Below are 22,972 nucleotides of genomic sequence, written 5' to 3'. Positions count from 1 at the left end.
TTTTTTAGAATATATTCAAATATAGGTTTTTATAAGTTCTTAAATATAATACCCTGTGCTATACAGTAAATTATTTTTCTCTATTTTATGTATAGTAGCTTGTTAGTTCTATACTCCTAATTTGTTCCAGCCCATCTCTCTCTTCCCTTTGGCAACCATAGGTTTGTTTTCTATATCTATGAGTCTGTTTCTCTTTTGTATATAGATTCATTTGTATTATTTTTTTAATTCCACATATAAGTGACATCATACATTATTTGTCTTTTTCCAACTTATTTCTCTAAACACAGTATTTTCTAGGTCCATCCATGTTGCTGTAAATGAAAATATTTCTCTCTTGGGGCTGAGTAATCTTCTACTGTAGACATAATATACATAACATATACGATATTGTATATAAAATTATTTCTTAGCAAACCATTTGTTGATGGGCATCTGATTTTATATATATATATGTAAATATCCTGTCCATATCCTGGCTACAGTATTGTGCTTCTGTGAGCACAATAGTGCTTCTGTGAACATTAGAGTACATGTATCTGAGAAACATAATTATCAGGCAGTAACCCCCATATAATCTATCCCTATTTATTCACATTTCTGATTGTACTTGACTACATGGGCTTTGCCTAAGATGTAACTAAGACATTCACAGGTAATTTCTACAAAAAACAAAACAAAACAAAACAAAAGAAACACTGAAATACGCATAAAATAATATGACTGCTTTGGTATAAATAATGTATTAATTGAATAATGTATTTTTCTGATTAAAATAAGTTAAAACATCTGTTTGGGACCCTAAAAATTTTGTGGGCCCTACATACACTGTGCCAGACCACCCAACTTGCCTCTTGAGAAAACTATATACAGGTCCATAAGCAACTGTTAGAATTGGACATGGAACAACAGGCTGGTTTCAAATAGGAATAGGAGTATGTTAAGGCTGTATAATGTCACCCTGCTTATTTAACTTATATGCAGAGTACATCATGAGAAACACTGGCCTGGAAGAAGCACAAGCTGGAATCAAGATTGCTGGGAGAAATATCAATAATCTCAGATATGCAGATGACACCACCCTTAAGGCAGAAAGTGAAGAGGAGCTAAAAAGCCTCTTGATGAAAGTGAAAGAGGAGAGTGAAAAAGTTGGCTTAAAGCTCAACATTCAGAAAACGAAGATCATGGCATCACTTCATGGGAAATAGATGGAGATACAGCAGAAACAGTGTCAGATTTTATTTTTTGGGGCTCCAAAATCACTGCAGATGGTGATCACAGCCATGAAATTAAAAGACGCTTACTCCTTGGAAGAAAAGTTATGACCAACCTAGATAGCATATTCAAAAGCAGAGACATTACTTTGCCCACTAAGGTCTGTCTAGTCAAGTCTATGGTTTTTCCAGTGGTCATGTATGGATGTGAGAGTGGGACTGTGAAGAAAGCTGAGTCCTGAAGAATTGATGCTTTTGAACTGTGGTGTTGGAGAAGACTCTTGAGAGTCCCTTGGACTGCAAGGAGATCCAACCAGTCCATTCTAAAGGATTTCAGTCCTGGGATTTCTTTGGAAGGAATGATGCTAAAGCTGAAACTCCAGTACTTTGGCTACCTCATGCGAAGAGTTGACTCATTGGAAAAGACTCTGATGCTGGGAGGGATTGGGGGCAGGAGGAAACGGGGATAACAGAGGATGAGATGACTGGATGGCATCACCGACTCGGACGTGGGTTTAGGTGATCTCCGGGAGTTGGTGATGGACAGGGAGGCCTGGCGTGCTGCAATTCATGGGGTTGCAAAAAGTTGGACATGACTGAGTGACTGAACTGAACTGAACTGAATTGAACCTTATTGTTATAATTACTTCTTGCTATACGTAAGTCAAATAATTATGCTGTATACTTTAAATCTATATGACACTGCATGTAAACTATATAACAATAAAACTGGAAGAAAAGTCTAATCAAAAGGAAAAATAATATTATTAAGATATAGGTTTAATAAATGTAAATATTCAGATCACTCTACATAATGAAAATATTTCAGTTAACTTAAACATTCACTTAGAACATTTAAGAAAAAAATAGTACAGTTACTTTCTTTTTCTTTTCTTTCTTGAATTAATGCTTTTGACAAAACATTTTTATCTACTTATAAACAAACCAATTATATATTTCATTCCCCTTAATAGTGTTAAAAAATTATCCTGACCAAGTACCCATATTTAACAGAAATCACTCAGAAGCAGAGCCATGAAGTAGGCTAAATTTACCATGGAAATCAAATGACACAAAACTTCAAAAAATACCCAAATTTATTAAAACAAACATATATGCACATAGTGATAGAAACATACATATCCATAAAGATTTCTGTGACTGTTCAGTCACTATGTCATGTTTGACTCTTTGTGACTCCATGGACTGTAGCATGTCAGACTCCTCTGTCCTCCACCATCTGATGAAGTTTATTGAAATTCAAGGCCATTGAGTTGGTGATGCTATCTAACCATCTAATTCTCTGAAGTCCCTTTCTATCTTTGCTGTCAATCTTTTTCCAGCATCAGAGTCTTTTCCAACGAGTGGACTCTTTGCACCAGGTTGCCGAACTGTTGGAGCTTCAGGATTAGTCCTTCCAATGAATATTAAGGGTCAATTTCTTTTATGATTGGCTGGTTCGATTTCCCTGCTGTCCAAGGGACTCTCAAGAGTCTTCTGTACCACAATTCAAAAGCATCAATAACGGACTTTTGGGCTCAGAGGGAGAGGGAGAGGGAGAGGGTGGGATGATTTGGGAGAATGGCATTCTAACATGTATACTATCATGTAAGAATTGAATCGCTAGTCTATGTCTGACGCAGGGTGCAGCATGCTTGGGGCTGGTGCATGGGGGTAACCCAGAGAGATATTATGGGGAGGGAGGTGGGAGGGGGGTTCATGTTTGGGAACGCATGTAAGAATTAAAGATTTTAAAATTTAAAAAATAAAAAACTAAAAAAAAAAAAAAAAAAGAAAGGCCTGAAAAAAAAAAAAGCATCAATATTTGGCACTTATCCTTCTTTATGGACCAACTCTAACATACATACATGGTACATGACTACTGGAAAAACCATAGCTTTGACTATATGGACCTTTATCAGCAAAGAGATCTCTGCGTTTTAATATCCTAATTTATAATATAGTTATCATTATAATAAATAATGTCTAGTTTTATCATAGCTTTCCTTCCAAGGAGTAACTGTCTTTTAATTTCATGGCTGTTGTCACTGTCTGTAGTGAATTTAGAGCCTAAGAACAGAAGTCTTTTACTGTTTCCATTGCTTCCCCAGCTATTTTCCATGAAGTGATGGAACCAGATGCAATGACCTTATGTTGAGTTTTAAGCCAGCTTTTTCCCTCTCCTCTTTTACCCTCATCCAGAAATTCTTTAGTTCCTCTTCAGTTTCTGCCTTTAGATTGGTATCAGCTGCTTATCTGAGGTTGTTGATATTTCTCACAACAATCAAGATTCCAGCCTGTGATTCATCCAGCCCAGCATTTTCCAAACTGTACTCTGCATATAAGTTAAAGAAGCAGGGTAACAATATACAGCTTTGCTGTACTCCTTTCCTAACTAGGAAACAATCAGTTGTGCCATGTCCTGTTCTAACTGTTGCTTCTTGACCCCCATACAGCTTTCTCAGAAGACAGGTAAGGTGGTCTGGTATTCTCATATCTTTAAAAGTCTTCCAGAATTTGTTGTGATCCACAAAGTCAAAGTCTTTAGTGTAGTAAATGAAGCAGAAGATGTTTTTCTGGAAATCTCTTGCTTTCTCCATGATCCATTGGATGTTGTCAATTTAATATCTGGTTCTTCTGCCTTTTCTAAACACAGCTTGTACATCTAGAAGTTCTCTGTTCACATACTGCTGAAGTATTTTTGCGGTTGGTCAGTTGCTAAATCATCTCAGATTCTTACAATTCCATGGATTGCAGCATGCCAGGCTTCCCTGTCCTTCACTGCATCCCAGACTTAGCTCAAACTCATGTCCATGGTGATGCCATCCAACTATCTCATCCTCTGTCATCCTCTTTTCCTCCTGCCCTCAATCCTTCCCAGCTTTAGGGTCTTTTCCAATGAGTCAGCTCTTCACATCAGGTGGCCAAAGTATTGGAGCTTCAGCTTCAGAATCACTCCTTCCAATGAATATTCAGGGTTGATTTACTTTAGGATTGACTGGTTGGATCTCCTTGCTATCCAAGGGACTCTGAAGAGTCTTATCCAACACCACAGTTTGAAAGCATCAATTCCTCAGCACTAAGGTTCTTTATGATCCAGCTCTCAAAACTCTCACATCCATACGTGGTAGTTGGAAAAACCATAGCTTTGACTATAAGAACACTTGTCAGCAAAGGAATGTCCCTGATTTTAATGCACTGTCTAGATTTGTCATAGTTTTCCTTCCAAGGAGACTGTGTCTTTTAATTTTGTGGCTGCAGTCACTGTCCACAGTGACTTTGGAGACCAAGAAAATAAATCTGCCACTGTTTCCATTTTACCCCATCTGTTTGCCATGAAGTGATAGAACTGGATGCCATGATCTTAGTTTTTTGAATGTTGAGTTTTAAGCCAGCTTTTCACTCTCTTTCACCTTCATCAAAAGGCTCTTCAGTTCCTCTTCTCTTTCATCCATTAGTGTGGTTTCTTCTGCATATCTGGAGGTTGCTGATATTTCTCTTGGTAATCTTGATTCCAGCTTGGGATTTATTCAGTATTTTACATGATGTACACTTCATGTAAGTTTAATAAGCAGGATGACACTACATAACCTTGACATACTTTTCCCAAAATTGAACCAATCCATTGTTCCATGTCCAGTTCTATTAGGTTGGTGTAAAAATTATTGCAGTTTCAGACCCAGAATTTTAAATCATAATAACTCGGCTCAAACACACCTTTATTAATTAAAATGGAAACCATTACAATGAAGACAGTTTTACTAACTATAAGTTGGTTTATTCCTGTAGGACAAAACTCTGTGCTTCAGGATTTGATGAACTCTTGGAAAGCATTTATGAATCCTGCTGTTTGTGGAAGCATTTTTCTTGCAAAAAGTTGTCAAGATGCTTGAAGAAGTGTTCATCAGTTGGCAAGAAGCCAAATGAATATGGCAGATGAAACAAAACTTCGTAGTCCAATTCATTCAACATTTGAAGCCTTTGTTGTGTGACATGCTTCTGGGTGTCATTGCAGAGAAGATGTGGGCTCTTTCTGTTGACCAATATTGGCTCCAGGTGTTTTAGTTTTCAGTGTATCTCATTGATTTGTTGAGTATACTTCTCACATGTAATGATTTCACCAGGATTCAGGCACATTTGACACTGGGAACTGCTTTGGAGCTTCTCAGTCCAACCACTGAGCTGGTCATTGCTGGTGGTCACATAAAATCCATATTTTGTCCCACGTCACAATCCAATCAAGAAATGGTTCATTGTTGTTGCATAGAATTAGAGAAAACAACATTTCTAAATGACGGTTTTTAAAATTTGCTGTCAGCTCATGAGGTGCCCACTTTTTGATCCTTTTCACGTTTCCAACTAGCTTCAAATGGCAAATGACCATAGAATAGTCAACATTGAATTCTTGGGCAACTTCTTAAGTAGTTGTAAGAGGATCGGCTTCAGTGATCCTCTCAGTTGCTTCTTGTAAACTTCCAATGGCTGGCCTAATCTTCAAGGGTCTCATCTCCTTTGCAAACCATCTTGAATCACCACTGCACTGTACATTCATTAGCATTACTGGGCCAAATGTGTTGATGTTGTGAGTTATCTCCACTGCTTTACCACACATCATGAACTCAAATAAGTTTCCTTTTTGTTAACATCATTTCCACAGTCTAAAATATATATAAAATAAACAGCAAGTAATAATTACCAGTAAAAACCAGAAAGCAAGACACGCTCATTAAAATGATGTAAAACATAACCACATTTATATAAGAATATACCCCACGATCAAATAGCAAAATTCACCAATGCAAAACCATAATTACCTTTGCACCAATCTAATAACTGTTGCTTCTTGTCCTGCATACAAGTTTCTCAGCATGCAGATAAGGTAGTTTGGTATTCCCATCTCTTTAAAAAATTTCCCAGAAACCTAGCTTGAATGATTTTGAGTATAACCTAGATAGCATGTGAAACAAGAGCAATTGTGCAGTAGTCTGAACATTCTTTGGCATTGCCCTTCTTTGGGACTGAAATGAAAACTAACCTTTTCCAGTTCTGTGGCCACTGCTGAGTTTTCCAAATTTGCTGACATATTGAGTGCAACATTTTAACACCACCATTTTTTAGGATTTTAAATAGCTCAGCTGGAATTTGGTCACCTCCACTAGCTTTATTTGTAATAATGCTTCTTATGGCTCACTTGACTTTGCACTCCAGGATATTCAGCTCTGGATGACTGACCACACCACTGTGGTTATCTGGGTCATTAATATCTTTTTGTATAGTTCTTCTGTATATTCTTGCCACCTCTTCTTAATCTCTTCTGCTTCTATTATGCCCTTACCATTTCTGTACTTTTTTGTGCCCATCATTACATGAAAATTTCCCTTTATATCTCCAATTTTCTTGAAGAGATCTGTAGTTCAGATTTCTAAGATGTTGATGTTCACTCTTGTCATTTCCTTCTTGACCATGTCCAATTTAAATTGATGGATCTAACATTCCAGGTTCCTATGCAATATTGTTCATCATAGTATCAGACTTTACTTTCACCACCTGACACATCCAAAACTGAGTGTCATTTCTGCTTTGACCTTGCTACTTCATTCTTTCTAGAACTATTTGTAATTGCTATCTGTTTTCCCCAGTAGCATATTGGACTCCTTCTGACCTGAGGGCCTTATCCTTTAGTGTCATATGTTTTTGCCTTTTCTCATTCTTCATGGGGTTCTCCAGGCAAGAATACTCTAGTGGTTTGCCATTTCCTCCTCCAGTAGACCCATTTTGTCAGAACTCTTCATTATGAACCATCCATCTTAGGTGACTTTGCATGGCATGCTTCATAGCTTCATTAAGTTTTGCAAGCTTCTTTGCTATGTATGACAAGGCTGTGATCCATGAAGGGATACATATATGAGTGTATATGTATTTGAAAAAAATGGAATGCATACATGAATATATATGTTGTCATTCATCTACTTGAAATACAGTTTATATTTTAAATGTAGTTTAATAAAATTTGGGATATCAAAAAAATGATATATGATTTAATGCATTGATAATATGAAAATATATATTTCAGTGACAAATATATTTATCTTTATTGTATGTACAGAATTCATTTAAATATGCATAAATTTACAGATGTGTGCAATTTAAAGTTTTTCTAGATTTGAAATAGCTTTAGAAAAGCAACATTCACAAGTTTTTAGAACTATTAATGGAGAAGTGTCATTTTCCTAGTCATCATAATCTTTTTGGATTTTGCAAAAACAAAGCTCTACAGAATAGTATAAATGTGTTTGTTCTTGTTTTAAAAAGAACTTTTAAGCTACTTACAATGTTAATTATTCATTGCTTTCTTGTCTGGGAGAAAATAACATAATATCAATGATGCATTTGCTTTAATTTCTAAAGTCTAATCTGAGGGAAGAAAATCTACTTCAGCATGAAAATATCTTTCCTTTTAAGATGCTTTTATTTTTAAACTCTGCTATTTGCCTATGAAAAGAAAACATGATTTGTATGATAGAAAACATGGAATTTCATTGTTTCAGTTCTTGCTAATATGAAAAGTCAACATAGAAAAATTTAATAAAAATAAAATTTTGGTGTCTAAATTTTCTTCAAGAAATGTATACTGGGAGAATTCAAAATCCAAATGCAAAATAATTAAATTAAGTACTTATTTTATACAATACACAAAAATCAACTCAAAATAGATGAAATATTTCAATTCAAGACCTGAAACTGTAGAACTCCTAGAGGAAAACATAGAAGGAAGGTTTCTTTACATTGGCCTTGTCAAGGATTTCAAGATAGATAATGAAAAGCATAGTCAATGAAAGCAAAAATAGGAGAGACTACATCAAAAAAGCTTCTGCACACAAAAGATTTGCAAACCATTGATGTCAAAATACATGAGGTTGTTTTTCAAAATATATTAAGAACATTCTATAGCTCAATAGCAAAAAAAAAAAAAAAAAACCCCTAACAACCCTATTAAAAAGTTGACCTAAGTCTTGAACAACCTTTCTTCAAAGAAGACAAAATATATTAAATTGTTCAGTATCACCAATCATCACCAAAAAGGAAATCAAAACCACAATGAGATATTGCAACACCCTACTAGGGTGGCTATTAACAAAAAACAGAAGATGAGTGTTAACAAGGCTGTGGAAAAATTGAAATGCTCCTACACTGTTGACAGGAATGCTAGTGCAATGGCTGCAAAGAACCCATGGAAGTTCCATATTGCTTTTAAATTTAAAAAAAATAATAATAATAACTACCATGTAATCTGCTGAAACTCCAGTACTTTGGACACCTCATGTGAAGAGTTGACTCATTGGAAAAGACTCTGATGCTGGGAGGGATTGGGGGCAGGAGGCGAAGGGGATGACAGAGGATGAGGTGGCTGGATGGCATCACTGACTCAATGGATATAAGTCTGAGCGAACTCTGGGAGTTGGTGATGGACAGGGAGGCCTGGCCTGCTGCAATTAAAGGGGTCACAAAGAGTCAAACACAACTGAGCGACTGAAATGAGCTGAATCTACCAATTCAACTATTTAGTATTTGTCCAAACCAATTGAAATCAGGATCTTGATGAAAGATTAAATAGACTTCTTTGTTCACCATGGCACGCAATAACCAAGATGTAATAAGGAGAACAAATCTGACTTCATATTATATCTTTCTTTTTTTTTTTTTTCGCTTAAACCTTTGTGTTTGTTGCCTATGCTTAGTCATGCTGACTCTGCACCTCTTGTAAAAGACTGTTACCTATAGTCTGAAATAAACACTAAGATATAATAAGGAGGACAAAATCTGACTCCATATTAGATCTGTTCCTTTTAACCTTCAGTGCCTTGTTTCATGTGCTTAGTCCTGCTGGCTCTGCACCTTTTGTAGAAGAATGATGCTTTTTGCTTGAAATAAACAGGATAGCTTGTTCTTAAGGCTCTGACCTTTAAGAGTCTGTTCATACAGAGAAAAAAAATTTGCAGAACAGAGAATAACATTTGTTTTGTAGGAGGATTACTTGACCTACATGGACAGATGATGAACAAAGGATTTGACACCAAGAAGTTTGCAGCAACTAACCATGCCCATCCCTCAACTCTCCTTTAAAAATGTCTAGCTGAAACCATTTGAGGAGTTCAAGGCTTTTGGGGCACAGATACCTGTCTTCTTGAAGGCCCTGAAATAAACCTTTCTCTTCCTCAAACTCCAAAGTTTTGGTATTATTTGGCCTTATTATGTATCAGGCACAGGAACTTACATTCCATAACAAAGATATGGAAACAATTTAAATGTCTATCAACAAATAAATGAATAACAAAGTTATATATGCATATAATGGAATATTATTCACCTTAAAAAAGAAGGAAATCCAGAAATATGGAATAACAGGGATGAAACTTGAAGACATCAGGCCAAGTAAAAAATAAGCCAGTTACAGAAGGACAAATACTAAATGATTCTACTTATATCAGGTATTGAAAAGTTAAACTCATAGTAGCAAATAATGCAATTTTAGTTGGCAAGGGTTGGGGATAAGGGAACAGTGGGAGTTGCCTATCAATCAGTATAAATTTTTAGTTATACAAGATGATTAATCTTAGATATTTGCTGTACAACATTTTACCTATAGGTTAAAATAGTATATCATACACTAAAGAAATGTGATGAGGGAAATCTCATGTGAAGTCTTTTTATCTCAGTAAAACTTTTAAAAGTGAATTTTTCTAATACATAGGTTTTTTCTTCATGCATTTTTAGATATAAGCAAATCTCCACAGATATCAGTTAACACTGCCTACTTTTCTTACACACACACACATACACATACAAGAAAGAACGGAAGGAAAGGAGGAAAGAAAGGGGAGGAGAAAATAAAAGAAATTTCATAAGTTTATAAGTAAGGATTAGCCACAAGTCCAAACTAGCAACTTTAAGAACTAAATGAAATACAGATCACTTCATAAACCAGCAAATTTTTAACTATTCATTTGCAGTGACTAGCACTATTATCTGACCAGCTTTTCTCAGTACCTTTATATAGTGCCAAAGGAACTGTTAGCTTTATCTAAAAGTGTTCATTTGCTACCCAGTGATGCTTTGAAATGTGATGTTGGATAAGACTCTTGAGACTTGGACTGCAAGGAGATCCAACAAGTCCATCCTAAAGGAGATCAGTCCTGGGTGTTCATTGGAAGGACTGATGTTGAAGCTGAAACTCCAATACTTTGGCCACCTGATGTGAAGAGCTGACTCATTGGAAAAGACTCTGATGCTGGGAAAGATTGAGGGCAGGAGAAGGGGACGAAAGAGGATGAGATGTTTGGATGGCATCACTGACTCAATGGACATGGGTTTGGGTGGACTTCGAGAGTTGGTGATGGACATGGAGGGCTGACGTGCTGCAGTTCATGGGGTCACAAAGAGTTAGACACAACTGAGCGACTGAACTGAACTGAACTGATGAGAATTACTTGTCTCCTCCTCTTTTATAGACTCTTAATCTTGAAACTGAAAACGTTGTGAGCCAAATTCATAGACATCCTCATTTGAGACAAGAACATCAAATCCAGACAGTATGTCAAGTAATGATTATGCCAGCAAGCCAAGCCCGTGACATAGAAAGTAAATAACGTAGGAAAGATCCCAACCTAGGCAACAATGTCAAATGATGACTGCCAAGCCATGGTTGCTTGATCAAAGGCTAGGCTCCAGAGATGAGGTTAGAAGTAAATGATTAACCCACAGGGTTGGAAGAGCTTTGATACCAGCTACAATCCCAGTGACCTAGAGGAATCCCCACAGACTGAAGCAGCTGCTGCTTCTGCTATAAAATTTGCTGCCAAGAAAACAAAGGCTGCATTCACTTCAATTTCCTCAGCTTCTAAATAACAATGAAAACATTCTTTACGCTGTATCCCATTACACTGTATCCCATCAAAACATAGTCTAGACTGTTTCTTAACTTCCTAAAATGTCATCCTAAGTATGCTTCAAAATTTTTCAATACAGTGCTCTCAATACACTAAATATCTCACCCATATGGAGAAAAATTAAGTAGCCAATTCAGGCTTCCCACCTAACACAGCTGAGCAAGCTGCACTCTGGGATCTTTTCCAGATACCTGTGTCCTCCTTCTAGCATTGTAGATAAGCACCTTTCCTCCTGGCTCTCTAATTCTGTGAGCTCATGAAAGAGTATGGAGCATTGGACCTAATTTTTCCTTTCCCAAATTTCTCTGCTCTGAGTAGTCCATCTCCTGCTATTCTTCCATTTCTTGTAATAAGACTGTTTTAGGCCTATCTAAAACTATATGCCTATATAGAACTTAACAGTTTTCAAAGTGGTATCACCTTATTATCTCAGTACTGCTATAGTTTTAAATCTGCTATAGAGAGTGGTTGTTGTTCTCACTGCAGATATAAGGATATAAAGTTCATAGCACTAACAGATTTCCTTAATGACATGCAGTTAATAATATAGATGCAATTTTGTGATTCCAAGGCTAGCATTTGCAACACTAGACTTATTCTTCCCTTCTTAATCCTCTGATAGCTTTGTGTAGTTAAAGTGTTTCCCATAATTCAGTATGGTATATGTAAAATGTGATCAATGATCTTCTGTAGATTGTCTGAAATACCATTCTTAAAATACTACCACATGGGTAGAAAATCCATTCCTTTAGATTAATAAATATAAAATTTAGGTTCAAATCACTTAAGTGACTTTGATTAGAGAAAACCACAGTATCAATGTCAAAGAAACAGAGACCACTTTTTTTATCTAGAAAATAAAAAATATCATCAATGTTTTGATCCTTAGATTTCTGTAAAAACCAAATACCATGAGTAGAATGTCTTTATGTTCATTCATTCAGCAAGCATTTACCTACGAATGCTAATGGATGTACATAAAATAAAGGCCTGTGACACATGTGTCTACAATGATGAAGATTCAACAAAGAACAAATACTGCTCCATCTCTTTGAGGAGTATAGGCTACATTGAAATATGCACAAACAACTAGAGCTAGTAAATAATACATATTTAATATGCACAAGATACTATGTTGGTCCTACTTCTTTTCACAGATGAAAAACCTGAGCACATAAAGTTTATCAGTGAGTCCAAATTTCCTAATGGGTAAGAATCAAAATAGATTCAAATAAAGGTATAAGGAAAGCAAAACAAAACTATGCAACCTGGCCAAGTATAACTTACTGGTTCCTTGGCTCAAGTTATTTACCTCTTTACTCTTTCACATTGATTTCTGAAATAATGAATTCAAAATCCCCCAAATATTCCTCAGATCAACTAGTAAGAATCACTAAACTAGAGGAGCAACAGCTGGTCCCTAAATATGTATAAAAGAGAGAGATCTTTACTGGTGTTATTATATATGGCAATCTGAAAGAACAGAACATAATCTGCAATGTGAAAGATACAGGAGAAAAATAGAAAATATTTATTTCCTAATATCTCCAGTACATGCAATAAAAGGGTAATATTATGGCAAATAGTGGAGGATATAGGAAAGAGAGCAAAGATCTGCATAGAGATAAGGTAGAGAGGCCATCCAAGCAGCACCACCCCCTAGAAGTTCCATATCTCTTTATCACAGCACAGTACCCTTGTCATGACAATATCAATAGCTGTGTGGGTTCCACACAGAAACCACCAGTAATAGAGCCATACTCTATTAATCCATAAAAGTGTCTGTACCTATTACTTATGTAGTGAATAATGATTTAGCATCTATGTCCTAGAATAAGATTTTGTGATATTTGGAAAAACAGGGATAATTCACATATCATTCTGATAAAATTTCCAGCCTATCTGATTTATTTTTTGCCCTCTACAAATAAATACAAATGATCTCTGCTGAAGAAAACAAATAATGATATATATATTTTTTTGCTTTAAGTAAAGCCCGTGGCTGTTAATATTTTAGAGGCATATATTTGGTTAATCAATACAACAGACAAAAGGTATATTGCTTTTCAAAAGAACTTCTGTGAAAGGTTTTCATTTGGTTCTAAATTTATATCAATTTAGAGTTAACTAAGATAGAGACATAGGAGGCTCCTGAGCTCTCTTCCTCTCATGGCTGCACCAAATTTACAGCTACACACAGAACAATTCTCTCTGAAAGAGACCCAATAAACTAACTGAGCAATTCTTACACATCAGATAAATGACATGATATCCAAATAAAAATGGGTGCAAAAAAATGCAACTCATATCATAAACCCCAACCTCAATACAGCACCATACAATCAGGAGGGAATCCCCACTCTGAGGTTCTCCCTGAGGAGTCACAGAATATCTAGCAAATTTTTAAACAAAGAAAGCCAATATATAATGATACAGGTATCAATTAATCAAAAGCATAAAACAATTATGACCATTTATATACTCCAAATAGGAACATTTAAATATATAAAGTAAAATTAACATATCTGAAGGAGGAAATAGGCCACAGTAAAATAACAACAGGGGACTTCAATAGGCACGTTCAATAACAGATAGGTCATCCAGATAGAATATCAATAAGGAAACATCAGACTTAAGCTCATATTGAATCATATTTAGAGCATAAATATTAAATATATTCAGAGCATTCTATCCAACAGTAGCAGAATAAACCTTCTTCTCAAATGCACATGAAACATTTCCCAAGATAAATTATATGTTAGTTCACAAAGCAAGTCATAACAAACTTAAGAAGATGGAAATCATATTAATCATCTTTTTAGGCTATGATGATAGGTCACTAGAAAACAATTATAAGAAGAAAAATAGAAAAGTCACAAGTATGACATGATTAAACAACATGCTCCTGAACAATCAATGAGTCAAAGAAAAATTAAAGTGAAATAAAAAAATTATATTGAGGCAAATGGAAACAGAAACACAGCTTATCAAAATCTTGGGGATGCAGCACATGCAATTCTAAAAGGGAAGCTCTTTTTAACACCTACATTAATGAAAAAGGAAGATCTCCAACATCCTAACTTTACATCTTAAGAAACTAGATACAAAAAGAAAAACTTAACCCAAAGTTAGAAGAAAAAGAAATAATGCATACCTGAGCATAAATAAATAAAGTATAGACCAAAGACAATATAAAAAAATCAATGAAACTAAGGGCTTTGTTTTTGAAAAGAGAAACAAAATGCACAAACATTTACTGAAACACAATAGGACAAAAAGAGAGAGGATAGAAGTAAATAAAACTATAAATTAAAAGAAGATATTATAGAGAATAACATAGAAATACTTAGGACCATAAAAGACTAAAATGAAAACTTATACTTCAAGAAAAAAAGCAATCTATAAAAAATGGATATATTCTTAGAAACATACAAATTATTACCAGGAAGAAATAACAACTATGACTGGAATCAAGATGAATCAGTAATCAAAAACCTCACAACCAAGAAAAGTTCAAGACTAACGGGCTTCACTAGTAAATTCTACCAAACATTTAAAGAACTAATACCAATTATTCTCAAACTTTTCCAAAAATAGGAGGAAACACATCAAAACTCACTTTATAACGGCAGCATCAACTGCATGCCAAAGTCAGACAGGGGCTTCCCTGGTATCTCAGATGGTAAAGAATCTGCCTGCAATTCAGGAGACTCAGGTTTGATCCCTGGGTTGGAAGATGCCATGGAGAAGGAAATAGCAACCCACTCCAGTAAGCTTGCCTGGGAAATCCCATGGACGGAGGAGCCTGGCAGGCTATAGTCCATGAAATTGCAAAGAGTAGGACACAACCGGGTGAATAACAATTATACACTTTCAAAGTCAGACAAGGACACTACAAGAAAAAAAAAAAAAAAATATATATATATATATATGCCAATATCCTTGATGAACATAGCTGCAAACATCCTCAACAAAACAGTAGGAACCAAATTTAAAAATACATTAATAAGCTCATGATCAAGTGGGATTTCTTTAATCTGAGATGCAATGCACAGATGGCTCAATATCTATAAATGAATAAACCAAAATGAAGGATAAATACCATATGAACATCTCAGTAGATAGAAAAATATATATGACAAAATTCAATAGCCTTTCATGATAATAACTTTCAATAAGCTGGGTACAAAGAAAAGTTATCTCAAAATAATAAAGGCCATATATGACAAACCCACAGTTAATATCATACTCAACAGAGAAATGCTGAAAGCTTTCCTCTGAGGTCAGGAACATATAAGGATGCCCACTTTAATCACTTTTATAAACATAATGCTGGAAGTTCTAACAAGCAATTAGTAAAGAAACAGAAATAAAGGCATCTAAATCACATAGAAAACAGCAAAATTGTCTCTATTTGAAAATAACATCATACTATATGCAGAAAACCTTAAAGACTCCACCAAAAGAGTTAGAACAAATAAATGAATTAAAAAATTTGTAGGAGCCAAAATTCAGTAAAAAATTCAATAGTGTTTCTATACATGAACAAGATACCTGAGAGAAAAATTAAGAGAAGCATTGTATTTATAAAAGCATCAAAAGATAAAATATTTAGAGAAAATTTTTATCAAGGAGGTATAATATCTGTACTGAAAAACTGTCAGACATTGATAAAGAAACTGAAGAGGACTCAAATAAAGGTGTTCTTTATTCATGGGTTGTAAGAATTAACATCTGAAAAATATAGAATAATATTCATACTCTCCAAAGCATTTCTACAGATTAAGTGAAATTTATACCAATATTTCAATGAAATTTTTTACAGAAATTTAAAAAAAAATTGAAAGCACAAAAGATTCTAAATACCAAAGTAAACAAAGAAAGAAGAGCAAAGATAGAGGCACCATACTTCCTTATTTCAAACTATATTATAAAGCTATAGTAATCAAAACAGCATGGTCTTGATATAAAACAGACAAGTAAATCAATGAAACAGAACAGAAAGTCCCCCCACCAAAAACAAAACAAAAACAAAAACCATGCATATACAATCAATATATCCACAAGAAAAAAAGGCAAAAATATGCAATGGGAAAAAATAGCCTCCTCAACTGATGGTGGTGGGAAAACTGGGTAGGAAAATGCAAAAAGATGAACCAAGATCCTTAGTTAAAGTATTCCACTTTTAATGAAGAAAGAATTCCAGGGAATTAAAAATGCCTCATGGCATGCTATGTGTGTACAAGGGAAGGAGAAATTGATATGTTTCTACCTCATATAGCCTTCTTAACTTACTAAAACTATGTATTTTCCTATTTCAATTTATTTTTAAGATTTAGTAAAGTGCCAACATCTGCTGGATCATGGAAAAAGCAAGAGAGTTCCAGAAAAACATCTATTTCTGCTTTATTTACTATGCCAAAACCTTTGACTGTGTGGATCACAATAAACTGTGGAAAGTCCTGAGAGACATGGGAATACCAGACCACCTGACCTGCCTCTAGAGAAATGTGTATGCAGGTCAGGAAGCAGCAGTTAGAACTGGATGTGGAACAACAGACGGGTTTCAAATAGGAAAAGGAGTACATCAAGGCTGTATATTGTCACCCTGCTTATTTAACTTCTATGCAGAGTACATCATGAGAAATGCTGGAATGGAAGAAACACAAGGTGGAATCAAGATTGCCAGGAGAAATATCAATAACCTCAAATATGCAGATGACACCACCCTTATGTCAGAATGTGAAGAGGAGCTAAAAGCCTCTTGATGAAAGTGAGAGAGGAGAGTGAAAAAGTTGGCTTAAATCTCAGCATTCAGAAAATGAAGATCATGGCATCCAGTCCCATCACTTCATGGGAAATAAATGGGCTAACAGTGGAAACAGTGTCAGACTTTATTTCGGAGGGCTCCAAAATCACTGCAGACAGTGATTGTAGCCATGAAATTAAGAGATGCTTACTCCTTGGAAGAAAAGTTATGACCAACCTAGATAGCATATTCAAAAGCAGAGACATTACTTTGCCAACTAAGGTCCGTGTAGTCAAGGCTATGTTTTTTCCAATAGTCATGTATGGATGTGAGAGTTGGACTGTGAAGAAGGCTGAGCACTGAAGAATCGATGCTTTTGAACTGTGGTGTTGGAGAAGACTCTTGAGAGTCCCTTGGACTGCAAGGAGATCCAACCAGTCCATTCTGAAGGAGATCAGCTCTGGGATTTCTTTGGAAGGAAGGATGCTAAAGCTGAAACTCCAGTACTTTGGCCACCTCATACGAAGAGTTGACTCATTGGAAAAGACTCTGATGCTGGGAGGGATTGAGGGCAGGAGGAGAAGGGGACAACAGAGGATGAGATGGCTGGATGGCATCACTGACTCGATGGATGTCAGTCTGAGTGAACTCTGGGAGTTGTTGATGGACAGAGAGGCCTGGCATGCTGCGATTCATGGGGCTGCAAAGAGTTGGACACGACTGAGCGACTGAACTGAACTGAACTGAAAGTTCCCTATAGTCACTAAGTTTCATTAGAATATTATTCACAGAAAAAGTGATCCACTTGGTTTGTGTTTTCTTGAATCTGATCATGAACCAGAGATTTTTTTTTTTCCAAGTGAGTTTCATCTCCAAAGGAGAAATAGTCTTCCCCAAAACAGAGGAACTTTGAGAGAATAACATTTACCATTCTGGCATGAATGGTATGAACAAATCTGACAAAGAAGTATGGTCTCTAAGCTACCTACTTTCCTGCCCATCTGTCTCTATAGCATGGCACTCTTACTCAAAGGGCATTGCCAATTTTATTCTGAAAAAAATAAGTCAATACAAGGTGAAGTAAGTCATCTCTGCAGAAGAGGAACTTGCATCACAAAAAAAGTGATTTTTATTTCAGTTGTGTTTACTTTACTTTTGCTATTGCTTTTATTTAGCCAGAGGATAGGAAAGGACATTTAAATGAATTCTCAAATAATATTGGAGAAGAAAGATTGCAAACACAAAAAATCCTGTTATTTCCTTATTTAAACTGGCAATGTGTGAAATCAAAAGCATAACTGTATTAAAGAGAAGGACATTCTCAGCATCATCATCCACATTAATTAACTGGCTCTCCTTATAAAATACAAACCTTAAAAAAGAAAGAAATGAGAGTGAAATGAAGAGTTCTCAAACCTTGCTTCACAGAACACTTTACCATTGAGCTCAGTTCAGTTCAGTCTCAGTTGTGTCTGACACTTTGCGACCCCATGAATCACAGAACTCCAGGCCTCCCTGTCCATCACCAACCCCTGGAGTTCAATCAGACTCGTGTCCATCGAATCAGTGATGCCATCCAGCTATCTCATCCTCTGTCGTCCCCTTCCCCTGCTGTCCCCAATCCCTCCCAGTATCAGAGTCTTTTCCAATGAGTCAACTCTTTGCATGAGGTGGCCAAAGTACTGGAGTTTCAGCTTTAGCATCATTCCTTCCAAAGAAATCCCAGAGCTGATCTCCTTCAGAATGGACTGGTTGGATCTCCTTGCAGTCCAAGGGACTCTCAAGACTCTTCTCCAACACCACAGTTCAAAAGCATCGATTCTTCAGTGCTCAGCCTTCTTCACAGTCCAACTCTCACATCCATACATGACTACTGGAAAAACCATAGCCTTGACTAGACGGACCTTAGTCTGCAAGGTAATGTCTCTGCTTTTGAATATGCTGTCTAGGTTGATCATAGCTTTCCTTTCAAGGAGTAAGCGTCTTTTAATTTCATGGCTGCAGTCACCATCTGCAGTGATTTTGGAGCCCAAAAAAATAAAGTCTGACACTGTTTCCACTGTTTCCCCATCTATTTCCCATAACCATCTATTTCCCATGAAGTGATGAGACCAGATGCCATGATCTTCATTTTCTGAATGCTGAGATTTAAGCCAACTTTTTCACTCTCCTCTCTCACTTTCATCAAGAGGCTTTTTAGCTCCTCTTCACATTCTGACATAAGGGTGGTGTCATCTGCATATTTGAGGTTATTGATATTTCTCCTGGCAATCTTGATTCCACCTTGTGTTTCTTCCATTCCAGCATTTCTCATGATGTACTCTGCATAGAAGTTAAATAAGCAGGGTGACAATAGACAGCCTTGATGTACGTCTTTTCCTATTTGAAACCAGTCTGTTGTTCCATGTCCAGTTGTAACTGTTGCTTCCTGACCTGCATACACATTTCTCAAGAGGCAGATCAGGTGGTCTGGTATTCCCATCTCTCTCAGGACTTTCCACAGTTTATTGTGATCCACACAGTCAAAGGCTTTTGCATAGTAAATAAAGCAGAAATAGATGTTTTTCTGGAACTCTCTTGTTTTTTCCATGATCCAGCAGATGTTGGCAATTTGATCTCTGGTTCTTCAGCCTTTTCTAAAATCAGCTTGAACATCAGGAAGTTCACGGTTCACGTATTGCTGAAGCCTGGCTTGGAGAATTTTGAGCGTTACTTTACTAGCATGTTGGATGAGTGCAATTGTGCAGTAGTTGGAGCATTCTTTGGTGTTGCCTTTCTTTGGAATTGGAATGAAAACTGACCTTTTCCAGTCCTGTGGCCACTGCTGAGTTTTCCAAATTTGCTGGCATATTGAGTGTAGCACTTTCACAGCATCATCTTTTAGGATCTGAAATAGCTCAACTGGTATTCCATCACCTCCACTAGCTTTGTTTGTAGTGATGCTTTCCAAGGCCCACTTGACTTCACATTCCAAGATGTCTGGCTCTAGGTGAGTGATCACACCATCGTGATTATCTGGGTCGTGAAGATCTTTTTTGTACAGTTCTTCTGTGTATTCTTGCCACCTCTTCTTAATATCTTCTGCTTCTGTTAGGTCAATACCATTTCTGTCCTTTATCAAGCCCATCTTTGCATGAAATGTTCCCTTGGTATCCCTAATTTTCTTGAGGAAATCTCTAGTCTTTCCCATTCTGTTGTTTCCCTCTATTTCTTTGCATTGATCGCTGAAGAAGGCTTTCTTATCTCTTCTTGCTATTCTTTGGAACTCTGCATTCAGATGCTTATATCTTTCCTTTTCTCCTTTGCTTTTCTCTTCTCTTCTTTTCACAGTTATTTGTAAGGCCTCCCCAGACAGCCATTTTGCTTCTTTGCATTTCTTTTCCATGGGGATGGTCTTGATCCCTGTCTCCTGTACAGTGTCACAAACATCATTCCATAGTTCATCAGGCACTCTGTCTATCAGATCTAGGCCCTTAAATCTATTTCTCACTTCCACTGTATAAGCATAAGGGATTTGATTTAGGTCATACCTGAATGGTCTAGCGGTTTTTCCCTACTTTCTTCAATTTGCGTCTGAATTTGTTAATAAGGAGTTCATGATCTGAGCCACAGTCAACTCCTGGTCTTGTTTATGCTGACTGTATAGAGCTTCTCCATCTTTGGCTGCAAAGAATATTTCGGTCTGATTTCGGTGTTGACCATCTGGTGATGTCCATGTGTAGAGTCTTCTCTTGTGTTGTTGGAAGAGGGTGTGTGCTGTGACCAGTGCATTTTCTTGGCAAAACTCTGTTAGTCTTTGCCCTGCTTCATTCTGCATTCCAAGGCCAAATTTGCCTGTTATTCCAGGTGTTTCTTGACTTCCTACTCTTGCATTCCAGTCCCCTATAATGAAAAGGACATCTTTTTTAGGTGTTAGTTCTAAAAGGTCTTGTAGGTCTTCATATGCTCATGCTATAATTACAGAAAGTTGGAATTATTTCATAAAGTATCATTGATGAGAAACACGGTTAATAATTTTCCCTACTAGTAATTGTTCTCAAGAGGTATGGAAAGCTGTACAATAACTATAGACCAATTGTTAGAGCTCTTACATTAAAATAATGCTGCCTATAGGAAAATGCCTAATGGCCTTTATATCAAGAATATAAATTGAAAGAAAAAATATTTTTTACTTCCTGCATGATGTGCACTTTTCTTGAAAAATCTTGTGTTTTTCTGCAAGGTAAATATATTGTGCGATATCTTACTCAGGTATTCCAACACAAAATTTCACCACTTATTCTCTTTGCCTAATGCAACTAAATAATATCTAATCAGCTATGTAACATACTTTATATGAAGTTGTATGTAGATATCATTTAACATATCTAAACCTTTAGATCTTTTTGTCAAAGAAGTTTTATCATAAACTGGAAAATTCCTAAAGAACACTTTCACATTCTGGGTCAGTCCATACATCCATTCATCCACCTATGCATCCATCCATCCATTCACTTCACATTAAATTAAACCCTAGTTCCAGGGATAGTGATGTGCATATTAATAGCAAGCAGAACTCATTTATACACTGATGAGAATGACAGAGTGAAAGCATGGTGACCCAGGAGGGTTCAGGGAGATTGTTTAAAAAGAAACTAAATTAATGAGATGTATATGAGGGTGCTCCAGAACCCAAGGGCTTCCCTGCTGGCTCAGATGGTAAAGAGATTGCCTGCAATGCGGGAGACTTGGGTTCTATCCCTGGATCTGGAAGACCTCATGGAGGAGGAATAGGCAACCCACTCTAGTATTCTTGCCTAGAAAATCCCATGGACAGAGGAGCCTACCAGGCTACAGTCCATTGGGTCACAAAGAGTCATATACGATTGAGTGAACCCAAGGGCAAAATTGTGGAAATCCTTTTTTCTCCATTTTACAATGATTTTCTTCCCATTGTAAAAGGAGGACAAGAAATGATGATAGCACTGATATTTATTGTTTTATATTAACAGATTTGGCTATGAAGTGTTAACATTGTATAATGTCTTTTGTTTGTTCAGTGCAGTATGATGTGAGGGCATCAACTGAAAAGTGACATAGGACAAGAGGTGGGAGTTTTGGAGAGTGAAGACAAGTTATGAAAAAGTCTTGTGATGAGAAGCAGAGTTCATTTACTATAGAAAAATAATGGGATCTAAGAGTTGTATTAAGGACCCATTTGCATTATCAGTATGAAGTCATAATCATTCATCTTCCCAGTTGTGTGATTTTTTTCTGTAACTTCTGGGCAGCTGGTTTCATTAGTTTAGGTTTCTGTCAAGTAGGTGCAACAGAGTTGAGAAGGAGCTATAATAGCTCCTTTGTAGTAATCAATTAGAAAATCTAGACTAGATTTAAAAAGGAATAAAGACAGGAAAGAAGAGGGCTTGGTGAATTTTGTATAATATTTACAATGTCCCTACCTCACAGTAGACCTTGCATAATAATGCAAAATGTATTACTTCATGCTCTATTTCTACCTAAGGTTCAGTATTGGTCAGCTTTTGCATGTATTAAAGAGCAATACAGGTACGCTTTCAGGCAAGAAGTCAATTGTCTATCCATAACTGGGGGCTTTAAGGAGCTATAAAACTGCATGAACCTCTGTGTGTGTGTGTGTGTGTGTGTGTGTGTGTGTGTGTGTCTTCATGTGTTTTCATTTCACTCTCTGCATGACATAGCATTTGTTCTAGACTGATATCCAAGGAAATGATAGCTGGCTATGATGCAGTATTCATGAAACTATATATTTGGAGTAAAATTATAAAATGGAGTTAAATTCACAAACCATTTTAAATGGATCCCAAATTTGAACATAAAGTTCATAAATTATCTATGATAAAGTCCAGTATAGATATATATATTTTTACTCTAAAAGTTTGTAAAACTGTTCTTCATTCAATTCCACAAATGTTAACAACTGTGAAAGAAATGATTTGAAAATTACATATGACAAACATTAATTCAAAGAAATGAATTCTTCTCAGATGAACAGGCTCTTTCAACGGTCTTTCACTTTATCATAGTTATTTAATAATTTTGCA

Source organism: Ovis canadensis, chromosome 4 (genome assembly GCF_042477335.2).
Source record: "Ovis canadensis isolate MfBH-ARS-UI-01 breed Bighorn chromosome 4, ARS-UI_OviCan_v2, whole genome shotgun sequence".
Classification (NCBI taxonomy): Eukaryota; Metazoa; Chordata; class Mammalia; order Artiodactyla; family Bovidae; genus Ovis; species Ovis canadensis.
The sequence above is the reverse complement of the archived record's forward strand: the minus strand, read 5'-3'. Positions refer to the sequence as shown.